Consider the following 16,319-nt stretch of genomic DNA (forward strand, 5'->3'; position numbering starts at 1 on the left):
ATTTTGTCTCATCTGTTGTTTAAATTTAATCATGTAAGGTCCTAGGTACCCACTTAATTGTTTCCTGTCTGAAGATCAATGTTTTTCCATACTGTAAGGTGTTTTTTATGGTAAGAACTATGGGTTTTCTTGGTAACTAACTAGAATGAGGAAGCATTGGTGGTTGCATTTTTGTCTATTTGTTCTTTATCCCTGACAGAGAATGAAAACTTTGTTTGAAATAGTCAATAACTTAGCTTCAAAGGCACGTAAGAACTCAAACAAGAATTATCCCATTGCCATTCTCTCCCCATTTCTACTAGTATACTTTCTTGGAATCAGTGAGAAAACAGTCCTAAGCATTAGTTTTGTCCTCTCACACAAAATTTTGAATATTTTGTGATATTAATCTTTTACTTTTATATGCCAAGAAAACCTGTCAGATGCGACTGAATGTTATCAAGCAAGAAACAGAAGTACATGTTTTTTTTATCCCTTAAAATTCTAGGAATGACACCAGCTGAGTGATCAATAACTATTTGACACCAAAATTTTAGCCTCTTTCTCAGGAACTATTTATTTGTTTCTGTTTACTCTTTGGAATGTTTTGGCCAACTGTTGTTATCAGAATAACTCAATACAGAATGCCGTTTCCATTGTGATAAGTATAATGCATGATCACACAAAAGGAGCCATTCAGGATGCAAAAAACACTACAATGGGCCTTATTTCCAGAAGCCAGGAGAATATCCTTGTACTAGTACTATAGTGTTTCTATCAAAAAAAAAAAAATGTAGAAGTCCTTTGTGAATTCTGCAGCATTGAAGATTATTTTCATATACACATTTCTCCTTTGAAGTACTTTAAGAAGCAAGTGATATCTGCTTTTAGTTACTGATAGAGATCAATGGCTTCTTTAAGGAAATAATAGCAGATTCTAAGTGGAAAAGAAAATCTAACACAGTACCATTCTGACTAAAAGGAACACAAGTACATCAGGGCCTGGGTCGAGCTGACTCCTTAGTTCAGCATAACTATTTTCTCTAGATTTACTTGGATGTGGTGCTGATGCAAAAGTATACTTGAAGGCTGAGAACACTGCTCAATGGGGGGGGGGGGTGGTAAAAATACATATTATACAATTCTGACATCTGAATTTAAGCAGCAGAGCCCACAATTAAAGGAGAGAACCAACTCATAACACTTGTCCTCTGATGTCCATACATACCCCATGGTACATACATACCTGCACTCTTATACCATACACATATAAACAAAAGTATATTTAAATAAACACACAGTTTTGTATATGCATATATTATTGAATGTGCACAATTCAAGTGTTCTCTCTGAAAACATGAATATGATCAAGCTAATTGGCATAGGCTACTACTTGTTTGTATATAGGTGTGAACAGAAGACTTAAGTTTTGCTCTTTCTGCAAATTACACAGTTTTACCTTGTTAGCATCCAAAGTGCTATGCACAGGGGTTGTACAGCTTATCCATTGCAAATTTGAACATTTGATCAACATGTCTCCAATTTTGCTTTAGTCTTTTGTGCTGGTAATCATTATTCTACTATTCATGTTTTGTGTGTTGCTATTTTTATTCATTTTTAGATTCCAAATATAAGAGAGATAATGCAGTATTTGCTTTTCATACTTAGCTGATTCCACACAGTTCAAAGTGCTCTGGCTCAAGTCTGCTTGCATATATGCATCAGTGTTTTGCTCTCATGATCCTATTTTCTACTTTGGTATTTCTTAGAATTTTAATTTCAGGGTTTCTCTTGATTTTTTTTCTATATACAACGTCCTATAATCCCACCTTAGATCTCCTATGGTAATACTGACCTTCTGTTGGGCTTCTTATCCTCAGCTCTTACTTTTTCTGTGTGCATTTCATTGGTCTTATTTTTATCCTCTTATTTATGAATGCATTTATATAGCTTAACCTTTAATAACCTGTATATTAAATAGAAAAGAGTTTTTACTGTACTTAGACTTTTTCTTTTTTATATTTAAATTTCTCAGCATTTATGAACTTGGAACAAAATACTACTTTATAATGCATATGGACATAGTTATAAATTACACACACACACACACACACACACACACACACACACACATATATATATATATAATTTTAGGATCATTTAAGCATTTTAAATAGGCAAATTTTTGAAGAGAATTAGTTGGTTTAAGTCTGTTCAAATTGCTAAATACTCTGAGGTCCACATTTTGAAGAAACAAAAATTTCTGTCAGTAAATATTTCAGAAATGTTCCATAGGCTTTGACAGCAATCTTCTGTTTGAAGTCTCATCCAGAAGTCATTTTCTCTTCCATTTCACTTCCAACTATCAATCTGGTTTCCCTAAGATGTAATATATATCATTTTATTCACCAATGTAAATGTTTTCTGTGCTTCCTACTGCTAAGAAAAAGACCATAAATTCATTACCTTTGATGTCCTTCATCCTTTCATACTTTTCCCAACTTTTACTTTTCTACTTTTATAGTCTTGGCTCTAACCCATACACAACCATTATCTAATGCTCCAGTGGTACTGCTAATATTGTCCTTACTTCCATTTTTAGGATGAGAAACTCTTTTCAGCTTGTGAGATAAAACTGATATACAGAATACAGATAGAACTTTTAGTCTTCACTGATTTTAAACTCATTGATTCTCCATTCACATACTCTGTCAAAGTGAATAAGTGTGTCCTTGACAATCCTGGCTCTGTTATGACTGTATGCCTATAACAACAGAAAATTTGTCAAGTCTCATGATGCTGTAAAGGATGTAAGGGAAACTACTCAATCAGCAACATTCTTTAAAATAGCAAATAGTAAAATGAAAATTAAATACAAATTCAGCATGACAGTGTAGTATATGTGAGAGGGAAGTGGAGGAAATAAGTTATTTTTGTTATAGTGGGGATTTGTAAAATAATTTCCTCACGAATGGAAGTGAGTGGGTGGGTAGAGGCATATCCTCATAGAAGCAGGAGGAGGGGGGGACAAGATAGGGAGTTTCTGGGGGGGGGTGATTTGGGAAATGGGATAACTTTTGAAATGTACATAAATAAATATCCAATGAACAAAAGAAAAGATATGAATGAGCTCAGGGGGCTTTGTTGAAAAAAGAGAAGGAAGATGGTAAGAGCCAAAGGATCAGCAATACTTCTACTTATGATCCCCAGGGTCTATATAGACTATCTCTTACATACTGAATTCTCGGGAAGCAATGGTAGAATTAGAGATGAATTTGTGAGGACATAGATGAGTCTTCACATCTTACTTTCCTTCTTGGCTGTTTTATATACATATGGCAAATCTGTGAACTCCACTTTTGTTAAAAGTCTCACAATGACTTAGGAACTTTGGTATTTACTACACAAAGGAACAAGCTATGAAAAAGAGAAGTGATTTCACAATGCCATACACTTCTTTATAAGAATACCAAAGGAGAAACAGATGTGGACAATTGTCCCAAGCCTCCCTTAGAAATCAAAGATGTGAATGCCCTATACTAGTGTCCAACTGCTGAAAATATTGTAAGCAGGACATCACCCTGCTACTTTGCTGTGTTTTTGGAGACACGATGGAAGTATATGATTCCCATATTTGTTCTGTAGTTATGATCTTACTGTCTTTTCTCATTCATATCTTTTGTTTATTAGATATTTATCTATTTACATTTCAAATCTTCCCCCCTCTTCATTTGGAATTTGTGCTACAATGAGAGCTGTCTTTGAAGAAGGGTAGTGACTACATTTATCTGTGTGTTTAAAGACAAGTGTTTATAGATTCTTTTGTGAAAGATTATGTTTGTTTAGTAAATTAATGGTCATACATACTCCCCAAAAATTTGAACCCACTATCATTGAGTAATTAGCTATGTTTTTCTCATAGTAGACATGTTCTTGTCTTGTTACATGGATGTTAAATTCAACTGGAGACCTAATGGTTACTGCCAGGGAATGCTTGCTACTATGGAACCTTTATGGTAACTTTACCATAATGGTCATTGGTGGGCTTCATGCTGAGTAGGAATGTTGATGTCCCTTCCTTTGGAAGTTTTTCTGGTTCCACTTAAGATCATGAAGGCTACTTCTCAGGGAGCAGACTTTAAGGTGAGGCATCAAGAAAATCATGTATTTATTTCAGGTTCTTAAAATATATCCTTATAAATTTTGGATGACTTCAGGGTCTCATGTTAAATTTCCACAGACCACTCATTTTTTTCAATTTCCCCTATCAGATCACTTATTTCCTGCTATTCTCCTCTTTTTCCCTTCCCTACCTCCTTTCCTTCCCTTCCCTCCCAAGAATAAATGAATGTAACTTTAGTTGGGACTCACAGCAGTTTTCATATAGAAACTAAAGATACCACCTTCTGTAGCCAGGTAGGAGCTTCAGTGGAACAATAAGGACACAAACTTACCTGCAAAACTTTTGACCTCAAATGTATCCTGACTACAAGAAATTCAGCGATGGTGGATGGAGCAGAGATTGAGGGAATAGCAAAGCAATAACTGGCCCAACTAAAGCACCACCCATGGGTACAGCAATCCCTGATACTATTAATGATACTCTGTTATACTTGCAGAGAGGAGTCTAGCATGCCCTCCTCTGAGAAACTCCACCAAGAAGCTCACTCAGAAAGATACAGAGCTCCCAGTCAAACATTGGATGGTGCTTAATCTTATGGAAGAGTTAGGTAATGAATCGAGGTTCCCAAAGTAGATAGAAATTCCATAGGAAGACCAAGAAGGCCAACTAACCTGGACACTTGGGAGCTCTGAGAGACTGAACTACCAACCAAATTGCATACTTGAGCTGGCCAAGTCCATTGCACATATGTAGCAGATATGCAGCTTGTTCTTCATGTGGGTCCTAAACAGCTGGAGTGGGGGCTATCCTTAAAGCAGTTGCCTGCCTGTAGAATCCATTCCCTTAACTTGGTTCACTGGTAAAAGAGCCTTGCCCTGCAGAAAATTATGTGCCATATTGGGGATACCCAGAGTTGGGGCTCCACTGTCCCAGAGAAGGAAAGAGGAGATAAAGGGACTGGATTGTGGGAGTCGGAGATTGAGATGGGGGACATAGATCAGGAATTAAAGTGAAAAATAAATGGTTTTCTTATATAAGCAAGTGTTGTGGCAGAGCCCCTCAGGAGACAGCTATATCAGGCTTATTTCAGCAATGAACATGTTGGGATCCACAAGTGTGTCTGGGTTTGGTGTCTGTATATGGGATGGATACCCATTCTGTATCCATTTCTCTATTGTAGGACATGTAGGTTCTTTCCAGCTTCTGGCTATTATAAATAAGGCTGCTATGAACATAGTGGAGCATGTGTCCTTATTACCAGCTAGAACAACTTCTGGGTATATACCTAGAAGAGGCATTGCTGGATCTGCCGGTAGTACTATGTCCAGTTTTCTGAGGAACCGCCAGACTGATTTCCAGAGTGGTTGTACAAGCTTGCAATTCCACCAGCAATGGAGGAGTGTTCCTCTTTCTCCACATCCTTGCCAGCATCTGCTGTCACCTGAGTTATTGATCTTAGTGTTTTTATAGCAGCAGCATAAGAAACAACCCAGAACATTGGGACCCAGACCACATGGGAAAATATCAATGAAAAGGTTTCACTTCAAAAAAAAAATCCAATATCTCCCTCTGCGAGGGGAAAGAAATCATTGGACCAACTTACCATTTGTAACGCTTTAATTTCTCATTTCTTTTTTTCTCATTCACTGTAGTTTATTCCTAACAGCAATTCATGAGGTTCCATTGGCTAGAAAAATGGCATGCACCATAGTGAGATTATTTTTCCTATTTCTTTTGATTATGAATTTTCTCAGCAGAATGTAAACAAATCTGCACTGAGACCTGTGATTTGAAGATGAATAATAAGAATCAGAAAATCAATACTTTGTAGAAACAATTTCAAAAGAACACAATAAATTTTTACATTGGAAAATTAATTTGGTTGTTTGTCTCCCCCTATAAATGACTTTTGCTCAAGGCCTACTGTGCAGAGGAAGCCGTAGGGAAATAACGCAGTGCATTTTGCATTGTCTTCAAGTACATTTTCTGCCTGAATGGAGTCAGCATTAAATTTAAACCAAGGAAATCATTGGCAGATAGAAATCTCAGCCTAAGAAACAGAGCAGAAAGGCCCAGCCTCACCTAGTCTCAGAATTTTAAGTCACTAACATGCATATATTCTCACTGCAGAAACACCTGGAACTTTATAACCAGACTTACAGGCCAATAAGATGAAATAACCTGAAGAGCACAAACATTGCAGTTTATGTAAATCTAGAAAATGAGTTTTCACCTTGAGCTGAACTTGAACTATTGCTCTTATAATTATATTATAATATAATTATATTATAATTGGAGGAGTGACCTTAGGTAGGCAACTTGAAATCTCTACATTGTTAACCAAGACTGTGTGTAGTAGCACACAGCTATAGTCTAGGCTATCCAGGATGTGGTAGGAATAAGTTTAAGTTTTTTTTTTTCTTTTTCTTTTTCAGTGCTGCACTTGAGTGCTGGTAAGGACAGGCTACCACTGACAATGGAAAAAAATTGGCAAGAGACAAAAGATGACCTTAATAATTTATGCTAATTTTTTATTAAGTATGCTCACTCTCATTACAATGTTAGCTTTTTTTTCTGAATTTCCCAGTGTAACATACTACATGCTCATACCCAATAGCATGTGTCTTCTTACCTAGTAATCGTTCGTTTATTAAATTCTAGATGTAATGTTTAATGAACAATAAGTAAGATCCAATACCCACTTTTCATGCTTACACTCTCTACTGAAAAGGACTATTACAGTCTCTGGAAAGTAGTCCTCCTTAATAATAATTGATTCTTCTATTAGGTGCCTTAAATAAATATAGAGCACTTGAAAGCAGGATTCATTTCAGGTAGCATTTAGAGTTTGCTCTTTATAAGGAACTTGAGACAAATGATAAATAAAACCAGTGACACTTCACCTTAAGCGAAGATCTATAAGTAAGTCAAATATCACCAAATAAAATCTGTACTGTATGGCTCATTTTTACCCTCCATTTAATGTGAGATTGACCTATAGAGGTCACTGAGCTGCCTTGAATGGGGTTCTGGGTAGCAAATGCTCTTTTAAAAACAACAAATAAACAAACAAAAAACAAAGTAAAACCAAACCAAACACAACTTACCTTGAATTTTCTTTTATTTAACTCAATATTTCATTTTTTATTAGATATTTTCTTTAATGTTATCCCATTTCCTGGTTTCCCCTCTTAAAACCTTCTACCCCCACCCCCTTACCCTGCTCACCAAACCATGGACTCCTGCTTCCTGCTCCTGGCATTTCCCTACATTGGGACATAGAACCTTCACAGGACCAAGGGGCCTCTCTTCCCATTGATGACTGACTAGGCCATCCTCTGCTATGTATATAGCTAGAGCCATGAGTCCCACCATGTGTTTTCTTTGGTTGGTGATTTAGTCCCAGGGAGCTCTGGGGATACTGGTTAGTTCATGTTGATGTTCCTCCTATGCGGCTGAAAAACTCTTCAGATCCTTGGGTCTTTTGTCTAGCTCCTTCATTGGGGGACTCTGCTCAGTTCAATGCATGGCTGTAAGCATCCATTTTTGTATTTGTCAAGCACTGGCAGAGCCTCTCTGGAGACAGCTATATCAGACTCCTGTCAGCAAGCTCTTATTGGCATCCACAATACTGTCTGGGTTTGGTGGTTGCTTATGGGATGGATCCCCAGGTGTGACAATCTCTGGATGGTCATTCCTTCAGTTTCCCCTCCACACTTTGTCTCTGTAACTCCTTCCATGGGTGTTTTGTTGCCCCTTCTAAGAAGGGTTGAAGTATCCACTTTAGTCTTCCATCTTCTTGAGTTTCATGTGTTAGCAAATGCTCTGGAGTTATAAGGTCATTGGTTAAACCAGCTACAATTTACAAAATTGTGACCTTGGGACCAATTAACTATTATAAACACACACACACATACACAAATACACACATACACACACACACACACACACACACCGTCACATATACATAAACACATATTCATATATACATATGTACTTATGCACACCATAGCCTGGGTGTGTAAGAGTCTGTTGTGTAAAAGTGCATGCATAGAATACTTGATTTAATTCATTGTCATTTCTTAAACCACACTCATGCTGCTGAGTGACTCAATAAGTGAGTAAATAGGTCTGTGTTTAGGGGGAGGGGTGATCAAGTCCCAATCTAGTCAGATAATGATTGCCTTCATTTATTCATTTAATTTGACTACCCTACATTACCCCTCTAAGTTGGGTGTCTTGACTCCACTTTTGCTCATTTCAGATTTGTTTTAGGGGAAAACAGAGCAAGATAACATAGAGGCACATTGAAAACATTCAGTGTTCTTTTTATGAAAGACAGCCTTTAAATATAGAATTGAAATAAAATGATGACACTAAGATAAAGAAGTTCAAAGTGTGATCACATAATACATTAGATTATAATTAACAGCCCCACAACACTTGATGATCTATGGGAACAATTTTCATAGCTCTAACAATGGTGTTCTGTGATCGCACAACCCTATCAAAAGATGCCAGAAGAAGGATAAAAGGGAACTGGTTCATCTGAGATAAGGAGACCAAACTGTTTCTTCATAATCAATAACAAACATCAGAAACACAAAGAAAGGAACTTAAAATTAAAAACAAGCTTTATTTCATAGTGCAAGTATATAGATGTCATATATATATATATATATATATATATATATATATATATATATGGTTAGTGATACAGTTCAGTTGCAATGTACTTGCCTAGCTTATAAAATTTGTGGGTTAAATCTCCAGAGCATTCCATGAGAAAAAAAGAGATAAACCAAACCAAACAAACAAAACTTTGTGAGAATAGGAAAGATACATATGCTTAGAAAAGTTGGCAGTATTTAGCAGACTACTTGTCCAAAATCTCTGCATGCCTACTAGCCTGCTGGTAGTGTTATATTGTTGTCCTGCTGCACCTAATACACAAAGATATAAGTGTCTGATCAGAAATATCATGTAGGCACCTGTAAGACTTGTACAATTTATGAATGTATTGTTGAGCCCAAAATGTATTTTAAAGATTATGAACATTGTCTCAGCGCTTCAATGTTCTTAATGTTCTGGAATCCAGTGCAAAGAGCTTCCATTACAATTCAGTTTGCATTGTGTTCTATAACCCCACAATTGTTCTTACATCATGTAACATTGTCTAGACAGTAAAAAATTTGAGTTTGTCATTTAATACAAATAATGTGACATTTTAATTTTAAGGCAATAGATTCATTAACTCTCCTGTACATTTAAGGCCTTATTGAGCTATAGATTGTAATTGTGTAGGTCTGGAATATTTCTTAATTTGAGAACAAGTTTCCAAATAACGTGTACAGCACTGCTATACAGTCTAAAATACAAGAATCAAGGATCTAAAGTCACTGTCTTATTCTGGGCTCTGGGACCTCAGAAAAGTGATTAAGTCAAAGTAATTTACATGAAAACAAGCAATAGGAACACAGAGTTGGGAAACACAAAAGAAGAAGCCAAAAACTACAAGAGTGTAAGTGATCAAGTGGGTCATCAGTATTAACAGTGGATTTTAAATAAGCTTATGAAATACATGTCAAAATTCCTGCCTAGTGGATAGCAGAAGACCCTATTTAGGCATCGTGACATGTTACCATTGATCAAGTATGGTTCCAAGAGCTAGGCAAGGATTATGTGTTATTGCTATAAAGAGACACAATGCTCAATGTAACTTATACATGGAAGGTTTTATTGAGTGGGCCTGGGTTCCTTACAGTTCCAGAGGGTGAGTGCACACCAATCATGGCAGGCACGTAGAAGCAAGCAAGAAAACACGGTGCTAGAAAAGAAGCTGAGAGCTTATATCTTATCCAAAGGTTATGCAAAGAGAATAACAACTAGACTGGGTGTAGCTTTTTGAACCATTAAAATCTACTTGATACACACACACACACACAAACCTCCACAAACAAAGTTGTACCTGTGAATCCTCCTAAAACAGTTCTACGAAATAGAGACCAAATATTCAAATATATGAAGTTATGAGGGTAGTTTTTTATTCAAAATGTCACAGCTTACTAAAACGTAGGTGTAATAGTGGTAAAGAGGTGGCCAAGTTTATTCTGGACTGTTGCATGAGACTAGTTGTGAAATGCAGTATCTTTTAGTGTTGCACATCATTGTTAAGAGCTTAGGTACTTGGTTGTAATACTCAGATCTTTACTATCAAGTGTTAAGTAGTTCTACAGACACAGTGGTACACACTTTCAGCCAAGAAAAATCATGAAGCCACTCGTGTGCATGTGTGTGTGCGCATGGTGTATTTGTTTGCTTACTATATTTATTTTTGTGGAGGCATACCCACCTCTGTTTGTACATTTGAATGCTAGAACATTATATGAGTCTTATTTTTGAGACCAGATATTTCAATGACTGGCTCATCAGTGAGCTAGTGGGTTTATCCTGAGTCAGAGCACAAGGCTTCTCCCCTCAGTGTTAGGGTTACAGGCATTTCCAGCTTCCCCTAGTTTTTTTTTTTTTTTTTTTTTTAGCTGATACTCATCTGAACTCAGGTCCTCACTGTTGCACAGCAAGGAGTTTAGCCACCGAGTCATCTCTCCAACCTGTGATGCGATATTTCTAGGTGATAAATTTCTGGGGAATTAAGCACTCTGATTTTCCTTTCAGACAAGCTTATGGCCTATGAAGGATTGGTAGAACTCAAGATAATATGTTCATCCTCCAAGACTTTACACACGACACTTACATATAACCTTACACAGGAAATGATTAAAATTTGAAAAAGATAACATCCTATATTTTCATTTTCTGGAAAAAGAAATGCAGTCAATAGTAGAATAGTTTTTTGCTACTAATGCATAGATTTCTGTGTTCATATAGGAATAAAGAGTGACATAGCTATAGATTACACCTCTCAACTTTGATGACTATGCTTTTTCAGCAAGGCAATGGTACTTGAGACAACCTGCCCCAAGTTGAATATCTTTAGATTTTATCATCCCCACAGCAATGGCCTCAGAATCTATGTGCCTTTGATTTACAGGCAGCCCACAATATCATAATACTTTGTTTTCTCTCTTAACCAGAATAGAATGACAGCCTGTTAGAAGTCTGTGCCATAGTTCAACTAATCAATGGGTTAATTTGTGTCATAAACATTTAAAATGATTCATTGTTTTATTCAGGTAATGCTCAATATATTCAACACTTAACTGTAATGCTTGAGTTATTCTTCTCTTATGATGACAAATGTTATTGAAATCTTGGAGACTTCTAATGTGTCAGTAGCACATAGTCAGCCTCACATTATTTCCTGTCTGTTTTGAATATGAGAAATTAACATATTCTAAAGTCTTTTATATTCAATAGAGCATTAAACAAGCAACTGTAGCAAGAGGCTGCACTGTATAGTGGCAAGGGCTTTGGCCCAAATATGAGAACAAATTGCCTCATTCTTGAATTGAATTTCAGCTACTCTTTAGAATAAACCTTGTAATCAAATGTGTCTACTTCTAAAACTTCAGTTTTCTTGTACCCAAGGCAAAATATTATTCTTAACATCTCAGGATTATGAAGGAAACAGCCATGCCTGTTTTGTTGGATGTGAAGATAACAACTTAAATGACAGAAAGGTGGTCTGCAGCCAGAATGGATCATACAGATATTATTCTGGATTTCTATGTTTCACAAGTATGCTAATTTTATGTACTATTTTGAATTACTAAATATGAAATTAACACCCCATTCATTATCTCATGTTCATTTTAGTGATTTATTATCTTAGTTAACAAATGCTCACACTCACTAAGTTAACACTTCACGGTTTTATTCACTAAGTTAATGCCTTCTGTTATAGATGATAGTTTGAAAATAGGTCTAATATCCAACTTTATTAACAACATTATACAGGCTTTATCTTCATTTTGTGTATAAAGTTTGATTCAACATTTCTGGATCTGGCTTATGCAGTTAAGCAGTTTTACTTTCAAAGTGTGTTTTGCTTTAAGACTATTGCTGTTTGCCATGGTAATATAAGGATTTCCCAACCAGGACTCTAATCCAGCCTGGCATCTACCTTGCAGAATGCTGGGCAGGAACCTATCCCATGCTAATGTCACTGCAATTTTCAAAACATCTGGAGACTCTACAGTCTCATTAGGAAAGCCTATTCTGCTATCCTCTATACTCAAGGATAACTGAGTCAGCACCCAGTATTTTCGAAATAAGGCTAGAGATTTCTGTAATGGTATGTTATGAAAAGCTAAAGGTTTCCACTAAATTTTCTTTCTTAGGTAAGCACATAATTACGTGAACATTAAAACATAAAATTACATAAACTATAATATCTCCTCAAGTTTAAAATTACTTAATACTCGAACTAATTAGTGAGTTTAGGAGCAAATATAGCATTACTGTTCATTGTTAAAAATATGTCTTAAAATTATATCCCTGGGGGGCCAGTGATATGGCAATCAAATAAGCAAACATGGCACACAAACTGATGACACTGATAACTGGAATCCATCTTCTTAAAATCGGGTCTCAAGTAGCCCAGTCTGGCCTTGAGGTCATTATACAGCCAAAGATGGCCTTGAGCTGATCCTTCTGTCACCGTTTCTCAAGTTCTGATTTTAAGTTCTAAGAATAGAACCCAGGAGCCTTGGACCTTATGTTTGCTTCGTAAGTGTTCTCCTCACTGAGTTGTATAGTCAGCTCCTATTGGAACACGTTTTAGAAGGATAGAATTTACACCTGAAATAGTTCTGCCATGATCTCTAGCAGTGTTCCATACATAGCATACAGGGGGACACACTGCTGGCAACCCACAAAACAATAGTAAATACAATTTTAAATTAAAAAAAAATCATTTGTTTGTAAAAATCCCATTTCTTTACTTTCAAAATCCAAAATTTTCCCAAATTGAACTGATATTTTACAATTCCATGTTTGTTGCAAAACTGTATAAAATAATACAATTATATTTTTACTGTAATAAGAAAAAGTAATCCTCTCAAATAAGGCTTTCCATCCTTCCTGGATCCACTGTACTCTGTATTGGCCTTGGAGAACATCATAAGTAAATATGTTTGAGCAAGGGATTAGTCAGCTCATCTGTTGCTGCCCACAGTTAGGTAGGGGTATATGGAAAAAAAAAATAATGACATAGCACCCTCTAATCTCTGAATAGCAATGAGTGAATCACTATTATGTCTAGACACCTGTCAAAATGATCAGGAACTCGTCATTGAAATGTAAGAACTGGCTGATTATTATACAGAAACAAGAACTAATTCTCAAAGCACATTTCTACCAGGCAGCAGGTATCCTGCTATCTTTATGTGCACTAAGGATTCTTTCCTCATTTCTAAGATCAAAGGAAGACAAAGGGATGAATCTCAGATATCTCATCACTTCATATGACAACACTAGCTTTACATAGCCAGAGACTTAGGGAGAGTTGTCCAATTAGTATAATCTCTTTTACATAGTTATTGAGAGGACCATGTTATATTTGTAGGTGAAAACATATTATCTAAGATGTAGCAGGTATGAATTGTTTTATTAGCAATGGCTAACATACTCACATTCTACAAATGCATATGTGACTGTCACTCGTGATTTCTGTTCTAAATACTGTTTTGCAATCTAATTAACTTGTTCAAGGTCTCTACTCCTCACCGCTCATCAAAGAAACTTCTTTTGGCAATGAATCGAAACTTTTACAGAAAGCCATAGCCAATCAAAATATAGAGTTATGGAGCCAGTCATAACTAATTCAAGAAGAACACAACAAATGCACAGAAGACTCTGAGATAATCATTAAGTGGGTGTGGGGTTAGAATGTTTGTAGGCACTAGAAAAGCAGGAAGTAGGCTGTAAGAGTGTCATCTAGAATTGTCAGAAACTACGTCCATGAAGTATTAGCATCATGGCTTCCTGAACATGACCCAAACAAAGAAGACACCAGTATGCATGGATACATCAAATGGGGAAGCTCATGAGATTGCACCATTACACACATAACTACAGGCAAATAAGGAAAGCTAAAAAATAAGGGAAATTGTCTTGTTCAATTAGTTAGGCAACATTAAGTCATCAGTAATTCTTGAAAACATACGTATAAGTAACATTATACAAACTGAGCAAGTTCTACAAAAAATCTAAAGCAAAGGAGGCTATGAGTTTAAAAGAGAACAAGTAGGTTGTTGCATCACAGGGTAGAAATGAAAATGGTATTTAATGTAATAATGTTGCAATCTCATAAAAATTAAAAATATGTTATTGAGCCAGACATGGTGGTGCACGCCTTTAATCCCAGCACTTGGGAGGTAGAGGCAGGTGGATTTCTGAGTTCGAGGCCAGTCTTGTCTACAAAGTGAGTTCCAGAACAGCCAGGGCTACACAGAGAAACCCTGTCTCGAAAAACCAAAAAAAAAAAAAAAAGTTATTATTTTGAAGGTGTATGAACCTATGTATGAATTTATAAATTATGTCAAATAAAAGAAATCATAAAAGAAGAATTAGAAAAAATTAGCATTGCATTTGAAAAGATCATAAAACCTACAGGTCATTGAACTCTCTGGAAGTTTGAGTAACAAGTTAAGTTCCTCACTCAATTTTATCAGTTAAATCATTGATATTAAAATCTTCCAAGCAAATATATTAAAATACATAGGTCTCTTGATTTTGAAAAAAAAATATGGGCAATAAAACACACACTGAAGCCGGGCAGTGGTGGCGCACGCCTTTAATTCCAGCACCTGGGAAGCAGAGGCAGGCAGATTTCTGAGTTCAAGACCAGCCTGGTCTACAAAGTGAGTTCCACTACAGCCAGGGCTGTACAGAGAAACCCTGTCTTGAAAAAACAAAACAAAACAAAACAAACAAACAAAAAAGACACACATTGAAAGTTTTCAATAATAATATTATTTAACAAGTCAAAAATAGAAGGAAAAGCTGGAGAATGTTTCTAGATGTTTAGAATCAAAATCATATTTCTATATAACACATTTGAGAATATATCATATTATGTACAGTATCACATTTATAAAAAATATGTAGTAGACATATACAAAGCTGAAATACATGTGAAAAGGCTCACAACAGCTTATGACTTACTAAATTGTGTGATTTGCCACTGAAATAGATCACAAGAGAAAGATTTAGAACAATAGCTTCATATTAGAAAAGAATTACAGTAAAAAATACATGTTTTTCAGAAAATATGTGAAGAGGATAGTAACATTAAAAAGTAACAGAAAGTGCATGAGCAAATCCTACTCCAATTTCTGGTGACTACATCAACCAACAACATCTATTAGGAGAGTGAAAATCATGTATAAACTTCAGAAAATAGTAAGGTAGCCTTATAAAAATAAAAACATTATCTTAGGAAATTATTGCTTGAGTTCCTGTTTATAGGAATGAATTAAAATCACAGATTTTCATTCACAGTTCAATTAATTTCTCATGATTACATACATTCAGAAAGCCATGGTGTTTATGCATAAGATGTATATTTATCAGAAGAACAAGTGTGCTATCTAACAACACAAGAGCGTGCTTAAACCAGATGGTCACTGCATTGAGAGATCCCCATCTTAGAAAGCTGTTTTCTGTATGTAAGACATAAATCCTTGGACACTTTTTAAAATATCAGTGTGTTAAAAGTGAAGAACTTGGTAGAAGGCAAATGGCTAAAGAATTGGAGAGACAGTAAAATTTTTGCTTTTTGTTTGTTTATATTTGGTATAAAGAAGCTATTTATTTTGATATTATGATGATTGTGTATGACACTATTTAAACCCTCGAAACAATATAGAACCAAACATACAAATTAAAAATAGAACACAGGAAAGACTATGGGCCTCATGAAAAGCAGGCCGAAAATGGTAACATGTTCCAAGTTACACTACAAATGAATGGAACAGCTTCATAAAAGCATTAGTTTCAGTAGTACTGACTTTCATTAATTACTTTCCTTTTTGCTGTGATAAAACACTTGATGACAGCAAGTTCAGGAGAGAACAGTTTCTTTGAGCTCACAGATCAGATTGAGCCAGTCTTGGTGGAGGAGAAGGCATTAAAGCAAGTGCATGCGGTAATTGCTTAGGAGGTCTGTGAAGTCAGGAAGCACAGCAAGGAATGTTGGCTCTCAGTTCATATTCTTTTAGACACATTATTGTTTGCATGTATGTGGTGTTTGTGG

The sequence above is a fragment of the Mus pahari genome, chromosome 20 (assembly GCF_900095145.1).
Source record: "Mus pahari chromosome 20, PAHARI_EIJ_v1.1, whole genome shotgun sequence".
NCBI classification, from domain to species: Eukaryota; Metazoa; Chordata; class Mammalia; order Rodentia; family Muridae; genus Mus; species Mus pahari.